The sequence below is a fragment of the Bombus bifarius genome, unplaced genomic scaffold (genome assembly GCF_011952205.1).
Source record: "Bombus bifarius isolate JDL3187 unplaced genomic scaffold, Bbif_JDL3187 scf7180000009284_frag, whole genome shotgun sequence".
In the NCBI taxonomy this organism is placed as follows: domain Eukaryota; kingdom Metazoa; phylum Arthropoda; class Insecta; order Hymenoptera; family Apidae; genus Bombus; species Bombus bifarius.
Window position 1 is genome coordinate 3090 of NW_022885016.1, and position 13092 is coordinate 16181.

The 13092-nt window shown below is 38.2% G+C and overlaps 1 non-coding gene across 1 annotated transcript; it reads left to right on the top strand.

Annotated features, from left to right (window-relative positions):
* Nucleotides 1-876: 876 nt before the first annotated feature.
* On the top strand, nucleotides 877-995 carry LOC117214983. Its single transcript, XR_004488997.1, has one exon. It is a non-coding gene; the product is annotated as a 5S ribosomal RNA (ribosomal RNA).
* Nucleotides 996-13092: the final 12097 nt, after the last annotated feature.

The following is a 13092-nucleotide window of genomic DNA, read 5'->3' on the forward strand; positions in this document are numbered from 1 at the left end:
AAAAGACTCAGCTAGCATGTTCCCACAGACAAATCAAATTTTTAGGTAAAAAGAATCTAACTCTATCCCTTCTTTCAAACTACCTCCAGAGAAAGCTCCCCTCCTCCAAGATGCAGGTATAGCGATACAGAACATCAATAAAAACATGGAGTCTAGTTATTTCACAACATGTAAAACAACGGAAAAACTATACGTTATCGGCACTCACTTTTCCAAAACAGACACACACAACGATCACCTGGGCCGAGAATTATTATCTCCGAAACAAATAAACTGAAAAATAAAATAGAGCGAGACATATCGCTAAATAAGGCAGTCTTCATATTCTCTAATGAAAACACCTCGGACAACCCCAAACAACCAGACACAGAAATAAACTACTTTACAAATTATAATCAAACTAAAAATCATTTCCTCTAAATTAAACAATAAAAAATCATCCGCTTTCGACGACGTCCCGAACATTTTGCTCAAACGGTTAACCAACAAAATAAAATGATATTAAACAGTGCTCTTTAATAATATTAGCAGCCATCACAAAAGAAAAGAAAATAAAGACCGCTTCTCACCCTCAAACCTGCGATATATAAGTCTCCTAACCAACATAACCAAAATATTCGAAATAATCATAAATAACCGCCTAGTCTCCTTTTGAACAAAAAAAAAATAGCGTAATCCTAAAAAAAAATCAATTCGGCTTCCTTAACAAACAATGTTTAACAATCTATAATCGAATAATCGAGAAAATGAAATGTTTTAGTATTACGCGATCATTATCATGCATATTGTATCATTCTCATTTTGGCACACACCTATGTTTCTTTAAATATTCTATTTTTTGACCATGGAAAACAAATAAGAAAACTATTAATTTCAGCCAACGCTCATACCGCGCTGAGTGCACTCGTTCTCGTCCGATCACGAAAGTTAAGCAGCGCCGGGCACGGATAGTACTTGGATGGGTGACCGCCTGGGAACTCCGTGTGGTGTTGGCTTTTCTTTATTTTTCCAATATTTTTTTACTTTTCTTGACAATCTATTTTTAATAATCTACAATCGAAGCATCGAGAGAGAGAGAAATGTTTTAGTATTACGCGACCATTATCATGCATATTGTATCATTCTCATTTTGGCACACACCTATGTTTCTTTAAATATTCTATTTTTTGACCATGGAAAACAAATAAGGAAACTATTAATTTCAGCCAACGCTCATACCGCGCTGAGTGCACTCGTTCTCGTCGACTGTTGACCGCCGAGCGGGACGGACCCCTCGGTGCGCGCGTCGGAGTAGACTAACATCCACTAAAGTAGAAGGATCAAGTGACAAAAAAGTGACAAAAAAGTGAAAAATACCGCATCGACATCATCTCCATAAATACAAATAGGAACAAAAAGAAAATAAAATAGGATAAGACAAAATAAAACTGTACAAAGAAAATAAAAGCCACCGATAATGAAGCCAAGAGCAACGAAACGGAACCCACCGTAGACCCAATAAAAAAAGCCATCAAGAGAAAAATAATCTCACATAAAACAGCCAGGAAAATCAACAATATCTTAGGACTCCCCGCTCAAAAGACGCGGAAACTCAACCCACAACCTAACCTGGTCGCCAGGGCAAAAAGTCTAGCAAACATCCTAGGAAACACAGTTGTAGATTATCACCCCAGCCAAGAAGAAAAGGCTAACGAAATCAAAAACATGAAGCCCACAAGAGCTACTTCGCCTCCAGCGATCAAAACAAAAAATAGATACAGCATATTGCAATCTGAACCAGAGCCTCATCCACAACCGGGACCATCAAACTACTCCACACTTCGAGCTCAACCCTGGATGAAATCAGAAAAAAAAAAAAAAAACGAAACATTACGAGGCAAAACGGGAAGGCACGGTCCCACCACGCCACCGGAACAATCGGCGCAGCAGGGGCGACGCACCCCACCGTACAACCCAGGAGGCCCGGCGCCTCCAACACCGCCAAGGGGGGACCGAGCACCGGACGACGGACGCCCCACCGGATGCTCCGCGGAGGAGCGTACGAGCACCCCACCCACCACAAGAGATAACAGGCCGCCACCCATCAACATAATCCTACAAGACCCCAAGGACACGGTAACGCTCATAGAGAAAGTAGCGGGCATCAATCAGTTCCATATTAAAAGAATACACTCAGGTAAACATGCACTCTACCTCCGAAACCTACCCGATTTCCACAAAGCAAAACAAATACTCCTCTCAGCTAACACAACCTTTTACACGTACACACCCAAAACAGAGAAACACCATACATACTTGTTAAAAGGTTTAGACAATAGTTACACCGAAACAGAAATACTCACAGACCTACAAGCCTTGCAAATAGACGACGTAAAATTCACAAAAGTCACACGATTCACGACTGATCAAAAGATCAAGGGAGAACAATATATTGCTCCCAATCTACATAATACAGCTATCCCCCAACAGCAATACAAGCAACCTACTAAAAATAAACTACTTTAACTACTACAAGATAAAATGGGAAAAAATAATAAAAAAAAGGATGACATAACTCAGTGCCACAAATGCCAGCGAATAGGCCACACAGCGCAAAACTGCAACCTAAACTACCGCTGTGTTAAATGCAGTGAGCCCCATGGCCCAGGCGACTGCACAATAAAAAAGGAAAACGCAGTAACCAAAGACAAAATATTCTGCGTCAACTGCAAAAACTATGGACACCCCGCGTCATACAAAGGTTGCCCCAAACTCGTAGAGCTCCGTAAAAAGGTAGCAGATAAAATAAAAAAAGACAAAGAAGCAAAGACACAACGAATTGCCCAAATAAGCCGCAAATACGTCCCAGAACTAAAGTTCTCTGACGTAGTGAAACAGCAAACAAAACCAAATCTAACAACCAAAAACACATCACAATCAGCAAACTTAGATCCGCGCTCAAGCCAAAGCCCAATCACAATCGATAACTCCCCCCATCCAAACATTATAAACGTTATCGAAGACTTTAAAAAAGGTATTCTCCAAGCGTTAAAAGAACAACAAATGCAATTAAACGAAATAAAAAATACACTATCAACGCACGAAGAAAGGCTCGACGCCATCTTCAGCACTTTCAATAGTACAGATGACGAATAACCAAAACACGCCAAACCAACAATCACAGCAAAAAACACATAAATTCAACCTAAAACATCTGAAAATAATTGCAATAAATGCTAACTCTTTAATTTCAAACCAAAAAGGATACAGTATGCTAACCCTAATAAATAAAGAAGCCCCCGATATGGTACTCATCACCTCAGAAACAAAACTAAACAAAAGACACAATGTACACTTCAAAAACTACACCATGATAAGACACGACAGACCGAACGCCAGTCAAGGAGGAGGAACAGCGATCCTCATAAAAAAAACCCTATAAAATACAAAACGATCCTAATTGATGAAATAACAAGTTTCAGAACCTTAGAAACAACGATCATAAAAATAAAAATAAGCAATAAGGAAAATTTATTCATCACTGCAGCCTACGCAACCTACGGAAACCAGAAAGAATTTATCTACGAATTCAATAATCTTTTCGAATCTTTCTTGCAGCTCAACAAACCGGAAAACTACTATATAATAGCAGGAGACCTTAACGCAAAACATACAAGCCGGGAAAACGAAATAAACAACACGAGAGGCAACTTCATTAGAAACTGGCTAGACAATAAAAGCATCCACTACAAAACAAACTTGTACAGCTCCGAGCTACCCTCTTACCCAAAAGGCAGGCTCATACCTGGACATATGCCTAGCAGATGCGCGACTAAAATTCCAAAACCTACGTCCAAATAGCACCCTAAAAACCTTAGCCTATGACAGTGACCATAAGTGCCCTAGTATTTCAAATTAACAAAAACACATCTGACTTCCTAACACTCGAAACCCAGACCGAGACACCCAGGTACAACTACAAAAAGACAGACTGGAAAAAGTTCCAAAACACACTCGAACAAAACTGCGACCTAAAGATCTGCAACAACGTCAACCTAACAAACAGACAAATCGACTCATTCTTAGACGAAATAGAAAAACACACACGAATCGCTCTCCAAAAATCCGTGCCAATCATAAAACAAAAAAATTCATGCGAGCCCTATATAAACAATAAAATAAAAGATCTACATCGAGATAAAAGCTACATACTCTCCAAAATAAACAATATAAAACTTAACTATTCTTACGACAAAAGAGAAGAATTAGAATTCCTACAGTTCCTACTACACAGAATAAAAGCGCAACTGAAACAAGAATACGCAATTTCTATAAACCATTACTGGACAAACAAAATAAAAAACATCTCCAAAAACGACTCAGCCAACGTGTTCCCACAAATAAATCAAATCTTTAGACCAAAAGAACAAAACCCCATCCCACCTCTCAAATTGCCCCCAGAAAATGCCTCCCTCACCCAAGAAGCAGGTATAACGATACACAACACCATCAAAGACACCGCGGGTAACTTCATAATACCTAAAACAATAGAAAAACTAGACATCATCGGCACCCACTTTTCCAAAATACATACGCAAAACGAACACATGGGCCGAGAACAACTAAACAGAATTATCATCGCCGAAACAAACAAACTCAAAAATGAAATGGAACAAGACAAAACAGTCTGCACATTCTCAAACGAAAACACCGCAGACAACCCCAAACAACCAGATCCAGAAATAAACTACTTCACAAATTACAATCAACTAAACACAATCCTCTCCAAACTAAACAACAAAAAATCCTCCGGCTTCGACGGCATCCCAAACATCTTACTCAAGCGCCTACCGAACAAAATAAAATGGTACTACACGGTACTCTTCAACGATGCTCTAAACAACACATACTTCCCCAGAAAATGGAAAAAAGCCAAACTGATAGCTATAACAAAAAAGGATAAAGACGGCTCATCGCCCGCAAACCTACGACCCATAAGTCTCCTCCCCAACATAAGCAAAGTATTTGAAATAATCATAAACAACCCCCTAACCTCCTTCTGCACAAAAAATAACATAATCCCAGAGAATCAATTCGGCTTCCGACACAAACACTCCACAATCCACGCAATAAACAAACTCACGTCGGACATCTGCTGGGCTCTAAACGCAAAAGATCGAGTAGCCGCCTGCTTAATAGACCTCGAAAAAGCCTTCGACACAGTCTGGATCCCAGGTCTCATATACAAATTGATCAAGAGAAATTTTCCTAAATACCTGATTGAAATAGTCTGGGACATGATCACAAGCAGAACATTCGTAATGACTGAAGGTTCACACTCATCAAGCAAAGAATTCTCCATAAAAAACGGTCTACAACAAGGTACAGTAAATTCCCCGTTACTTTTCAGTATTTACAACAGCGACTTACTAAACCTCTTTGATCTCAATACATCCACCCATAAACGCTCCATAGCCTTCGCAGACGACCTAATCATATACGTAACAGGCCGCGAAACCAAAACTATAAAAACGGAACTCCAAGAACTCTTTGAGAAAATAAACGACTATTACCACGCATGGAAACTAAAAATCAACATAAGTAAATGCGAAACCATACTGTTTAGACCCAAGTCAAGTGAAATCGGCCCAATAGAAAGAGAACACTGCAAAAAATTTCAACTAAGAGAAAAAACAGACAAAGGGGCTCTCTCTCACACCACACAAAAATTGCGTAAAATACCTAGGAGTAAACATAGACTATAAATTAAACTACAAGCAGCACACCGAAATTCAACTTACTAAGGCCAATAAAGCATTCTGGAAAATAAAAAAAACTATTCTACTCCAAACATCTCGACAGCAAAGTAAAAATTCTATGCTATCAAGCACTAATCAGACCGATCATAACCTACGGCTGCCCAATCTGGTACAACATATCAGCCTCCCAAATGGAAAAAATTCGCATATTCGAAAGAAAATGCATCAGGGCTTGCTTGAGTACTTACAGATCCGAACACAGCGGATTCAAAAAACATGTAAAAAAACAAAATAATATACGACCTAGCCAACGTTCACCGCATAGACTGTCACATCCTAAAGCTAATAAGAAACCACTTCGCGCAAGCGGCAAAGATAAAAGAAAATAGTTTAATCTTCAGTTGCTTATTTCCAAATGACGCATATTACAAAAACACTCTGACAACAGGCTACATCCCGCCGGAAGCTTTCCCATACCTTGACGAAAAAAACTACCTCCAGGACCATAATAAATAATATTCCAATAATTTATCACATGAAAAGAAAAATAGGGATCAAAACTATACTTTACGAAGAAAACCTAAATGGACAGACCGCAGACACTAGGCACAACACCAGATACAACATGGCCCTCCCTCTGAAAGACACTAAAGACATCCCCCTCCCCCTTCCCCTCATCCCACCCCTCCCCAAAATTTCACAGCACCCAAAAATATACTACCGAAGCGTCCTGTTTTGCGACCCAGTTTTCAGGACAGTAAAAACAAATGAAAACAGAATCATATAGAAGCTTCGCTCCCTCCAGCGGCTTAAACCAAAAAATTATATTAATCAGGAAAAATGTAAAGCGCCGACACATATTATAGCATGGCTACGTCGTACCGTTGCGTATCGGTACCTTTGCCTAAGATATCATTACATAAATTCACCGTTTATTGTGAATACCAAAATGTATTTAAAATTGTATCTTGGGTTTAATAAACATTGTGGCGGCACTTGACAGTAAACTTCCCAACAGTTCACGTCGCGTGACGCACGACACAAAGACCCTATACCTGCGGACAAGATGATTGCCAGATGTCGATACATTCCTACGGAATATTTCCAGCTAGCCTAAGGACCGCTATAAATCTTAGGATTTATTTCAGCTAAGGTCCTCCAAAGAGACAAACAGTCTTTGTTTATCAGTCTCGAAGTCGACCACCTACCACGGGGACACGCGAGAAATCTGCTATCTCTCACGTACGATGCTTCCCGCTAGCGACACCCTCTCAAGGGCAGCTAGCATCCTTTTCCAACGACCAACACGAATTAGCCAATAAACATTAACGTACATTTCATTTCCCTCACTTTCCGAACCAAAGCTTTTCTCAAGGAATCCGATGCCTTCGCATCCTTAGACACATCCCAACGCAGTCTTCCTCCGCAGCAGCATCGCGACAAAAAAGTCAGTCTATTACAGCGAGTCAACATACCACGATCGTTATACTTACACGGTTCGAGTCGAATAATTACCTAAGCTCTCGACATCTCGTGCAATCATTGTCCGCACTCGTAGCGCATCTCGAATCATAGCTATCCAAGCTCGAACTTATAACCGCGCATTCGCGAACCGAATATAATCGCGAGTCCTGCGCCAAGTGTACTCATTCACATTACGGTGAATAAACATTTATCGTTGAGTAAATCTGAGTTTTCCTTCCGACCCTATCACGACATATCACCTCAACATCTTAAAAAAAAAAAAACAAAAAGAAAAAAAAGCACTCGTTCTCGTCCGATCACGAAAGTTAAGGAGCGCTGGATGGGTGACCGCCTGGGAACTCCTTGTGGTGTGGGCTTTTTTTTATTTTTCCAATATTTTTTACTTTTCTTGACAATCTATTTTTAATAATCTATAATCGAATAATCGAGAAAATGCAATGTTTTAGCATTACGCGACCATTATCATACATTGTATCACTCTCTCATAGACGTACAAATAAATTGTTGCATGTTTTAAAGCTAAAAGAAGTCACGTTGTTTCTTGATATGCAGAAATTTTATGATAACAGATTGATATCGTTAAATTTCAAGTGCATGCGTACTCGACGAAACTTCAGCGTAAATTTTTCCGAAAACAAAACTTTGTATCAAAAATTGTCATTGCACATTTTGGACTTACTTTTGAATAGGGAATCATTTACTTTCGTCTGGCAGCATATCTTTCCAGAACATCTTGTTCTAACTATGAATGGTTAGACACCGATTCTTCGCGTCAATTTCGCGTCAATTTCGCGTCAATTTCGCGTCAATTTCGCGTCAATTTCGCCACAATTTCGCCACAATTTCGCCACAATTTCGCCACAATTTATTGCATTACTACTTCCTGAAATTAGAATTTCTAGTGCGTGTATAGCCTAAACATGGAAACTTTGCGGAAATTGGAAAAATTCGTGGAATTGGAAACCTTGTACTTTTATAATGAATGTTCTAAAAACATTTCAGCACTCAAAACTTAACTGTGAAACCTAGAAAACGGTTGTTCTTGCAATATCTGTGGTTCAATCTGTAAATGTTTAATTTAATTTGTAAAGTGATATTTCTATCTGTAAAACCTACAAAACGGTTGTTCTTAGAACATCTGATATTTAATTCTTTAGATTTACGAAATGGATATTAGTAAAATATTCGAAATATAAACTTTAAGAATATTCGTAGGACTTTCGGGAGAGATGTTCCGAGAACATCCAAAATTTCAGTTTCAAGGACATCTGTAAGATTTAAGATGTGCACGTTGCTAGGACATGCAAAACTTAAGTCTCGCCAACTATAAACTTAAACATATAGACTTAACATATAGGCAACATAAACTTAACATATTACTACCAGAACTTATCAGAAAAATAGAAAAATGACTGCAAGATAAAAGCAAACCCCAGTCAATTTAACCACATTACATTTACATTTACAATAAGCGGAAACCACCTAATATCCGATTGAATGGCACGCACATAACACAAACAAAGCAAGTTAAATACTAAGACTCCACTTAGACTCATAACTTACATGAAAGCAACATACCAAATCAATTATAGACAAAATACGGATAAAAAGGAGACAGACGTACTGGCTAACTAGTCGAAACTGTAAACTCAGCATAGAAAGTAAATTGAAAATATCCAAAACCAGGATAATAAGGTAACTAAACCAGAATCGCTTCTAGAAAATACTCAGAACAGTAGTCAACGCCCCATGGAATATCAGAAACGAGGATATACGCAAAACCTAAAAATACCAATGGTCAAAGAAGAAATCGGCAAGTACTCAAAAAAAGGAAAAAAAAAAAAGAAAAAATACAAGGAAAGAACGGCAACGCGTCCAAGCCAAATTGTAAAGTACAAATTAAATAAATGAAAAAAAACAAAAAAAAAAAAAAAAAAGAAGAAACGGATAGCATGTTTGCCCATAAAGGAGTAATCAAAGTGATGAAAACTTTTTATAATGCTTGTTACTTGCGAATACCCACACTTAACCCTGCTGCGGTCTTCCATTTAACTAAATTATTCGGTAAGAGTTTGAAGAAGAAAGTTACCTTTGCATACAAAGATTCGTTTTTCTTTATTTGTTTATCTTCTAACTAAGGATCGGGGAAATGTAGCGGTACGTTACTATATCCTTCATAATAACTTTCATTGCAAAGAACCGGTACATTCTATTATCGCAAAGAAAATTTTGGCATTAGTGAAATTTTTACAAACTCGTATTTTCTCTTTGAAATGTTCCAATGTATTTATAACACTCTCTGCTATTTCTTTTGCAGCTTTCCTACGCGGGTCATATTACCGTCTTATAATATAATTTTGTATCATCAGTGCGTTCCCTAAATTTTTGCTATGATCGCGCGTTTTTTGTTTTCTCGAATATGTCGGTTTCAAGAGTCAGATAAAATTTTGCTCTATACGTTCAAAAGAATACAGAAGTTCTTAGAGAAAGAAAGGAGAGCAGTAAGAACAAAGAGACCCGGAGACCGCAGCAGGGTTAAAAGCAACATGAATTTAATTTCTAAATATTTTGGTTTCTTGCATCCTGATATTAACCTTCTTCTGCTTAATCTATTTTCATCGTTAAGAAACATTTTAAACACTATTTACAATACAAAGATAAAATACTTTATTTTATATACCACATTGTGAAAATAAAGATAGTTTATTTTTTACTACATATTCAAAATATTTTATTCGTACTGTAGACCAACAACTACTTAAAATAGTATTTAAAAGAAATATTCAGAAAGAAAATTCAGAAATAGAAATAACTTTTAATTATATAAATATCTAACTCATCGGTTTCATCAGTCTCTGTAAAATACTATTTCGAATCAATTTTACAGTCTCTCACACCAGTAGTGACAAATTTAACCGCAATTAAAAAAGTATCGTAATCAATATTGAAGTAGTCGAGTAATAATGATCTTTCAATGTTTCGAAAATCATATAGAGTAAATAGAAAAATAATTATTTGCTGATAATATTGACATAATTTAACCGTTCGAGCCCCAGGGGTCTTTGAAAAACCAAAAGGGGTCGTGTCACGATCGGCATACTTCAAATCCGACGGACTGACGACAGAGATAAAGATGTGGCGGCACTCGGCGACAATGTATATCGCTGAAGTGCCTAATGAACCATCAACATCCCAACGGTCCTTCCACCGAAGGTTCTAGAAGAAAGAGCACGTGGCAACGATCGCGGACGCCTAGCAAATGCATGGACGGTGGGGATGGATGTTGAGGGATGACAAAAGAAAGTAATCGGATCCGATCGAAAGTAAAATCGTAAGAGTCAGTCTTAGAAAGTCACGCCTAGAGTTCAGAAGTAGATTGTAAAGTGTATTGTTGTTGGAAAGAAAAAAAAATAAAGTTTTCTTTTTTTATTTTTCACCTCAAATTCCTTTTTTTATTTTGTTATTTCACGTGACAGTGGAAAAGTCCGGAACGGCAGGATAACCCCTTAATCGATCGCGAGAGAAACAAGCGGCACAATAGCGCTCGTCATATGTGTTATTTTTATGAAATACATCTATATTTTTATATATGCGTACTATTAGTTTATAAATATTCCAAATTTTGTTCAATAAAAATTATTAAGATAACAATGAAGTACAAAATACCGTCAGTCGTCCGTAGCGTTCAAATGTACTGGGACTTTTCGACATAAAATCTAAACACCGCGATCACGCTGCTTGGTACTCAATCGGTTAAAGAAACAACGATACGTCTAACATGCGCGTGTGTCTCTGATATCGGACGATACCGCGCTCTGTAACTCGTTCTCCGTCGAATTAATCTTGGGTGACAGATTTACGAGGGAGAGTAATGACTCAATGCGCGAAGAACAATTGACGAAGTTAAAACTCGGAAAAAAAAAAAAGAAAAAAAGAACAAACAATGAGAAAGTTTCAAATTGTTTTCGACGATTAAGACGAAATTTAGGAATACTTACTGCGGACGATTATGCGATACGAAGCAACTGAAGCGAATGCCGCGACGCGATGTACGACTGAACGAATGCGACTGAATTATCGTACGACGATACGAATGATTAACGATACACGCGTGACGATGCCGCTCGCAATTGAAAGACCAGCACGAGACGGTTTACTAATCGTTCGCTCACTAAAATGATACTTACCTTCGCGTATGCTTGGAGATACTGTTCACAATTGAAGATTTCGCACAGGACTGTCCACTGATCGTCACGCCTGATGGAACGACTCTGTCTCCACCAACGCTTGCAGCCATGTCCACGAATGCTTCAAGATATTGACTCATCGAAGAAGCTAGCACAGAAAAGTATCACTGATCGTTGCGACTGACGAAACGATTTCACCTGCACGAGCGCTTGAAGAGCGCTAAGAGATTGAAACGGTTCTTTAGTCCACGTTTAGCGATTCGAACGCACGGAAACTGACTCGCTGCTACATGCTCACGATTAAACTACTCGAACGAGACTGCCGATACCGTTGTTAGACTCCAACAAGGCTCGAAACGGAGGACCCCAAATACGCACGCTGATTGGTGGTTTTCAAGAAAATCGTCACGCGGCATATTCGCCCGCAAGATGGCGTTTACTGCGTGAATACGCTCCAAGTGCGGGGCAGATCGTTCGCTGGAAGAGCGTGAACGATACCTGGGTGAATGCGAGGCTTCGATGTAATTGGGTAAGAGTGGCGCTCGACCGCTCGGGCCGTTAAAATCCGTCAATTATCCTTACAAGGAACTCGTAGCGTAGGAAATTAGAAATACTGCTACGAATGTTGAAGAGAATCGTTTTGGCTATTGGAGTACCCTTCTAAAATAGCGCCTTGACTGCGAAAGCGAGCAACAACGAGCTACAACGAGACAAAAGCTACATACTATCCAAAATAAACAATCTAAAGTACAACAAAATTCTTACGACAAAAAGAGAAGATAAATAAAATAAAAAAAATATGTCTAAAAAGACTCAGCTAGCATGTTCCCACAGACAAATCAAATTTTTAGGTAAAAAGAATCTAACTCTATCCCTTCTTTCAAACTACCTCCAGAGAAAGCTCCCCTCCTCCAAGATGCAGGTATAGCGATACAGAACATCAATAAAAACATGGAGTCTAGTTATTTCACAACATGTAAAACAACGGAAAAACTATACGTTATCGGCACTCACTTTTCCAAAACAGACACACACAACGATCACCTGGGCCGAGAATTATTATCTCCGAAACAAATAAACTGAAAAATAAAATAGAGCGAGACATATCGCTAAATAAGGCAGTCTTCATATTCTCTAATGAAAACACCTCGGACAACCCCAAACAACCAGACACAGAAATAAACTACTTTACAAATTATAATCAAACTAAAAATCATTTCCTCTAAATTAAACAATAAAAAATCATCCGCTTTCGACGACGTCCCGAACATTTTGCTCAAACGGTTAACCAACAAAATAAAATGATATTAAACAGTGCTCTTTAATAATATTAGCAGCCATCACAAAAGAAAAGAAAATAAAGACCGCTTCTCACCCTCAAACCTGCGATATATAAGTCTCCTAACCAACATAACCAAAATATTCGAAATAATCATAAATAACCGCCTAGTCTCCTTTTGAACAAAAAAAAATAGCGTAATCCTAAAAAAAAAATCAATTCGGCTTCCTTAACAAACAATGTTTAACAATCTATAATCGAATAATCGAGAAAATGAAATGTTTTAGTATTACGCGATCATTATCATGCATATTGTATCATTCTCATTTTGGCACACACCTATGTTTCTTTAAATATTCTATTTTTTGACCATGGAAAACAAATAAGAAAACTATTAATTTCA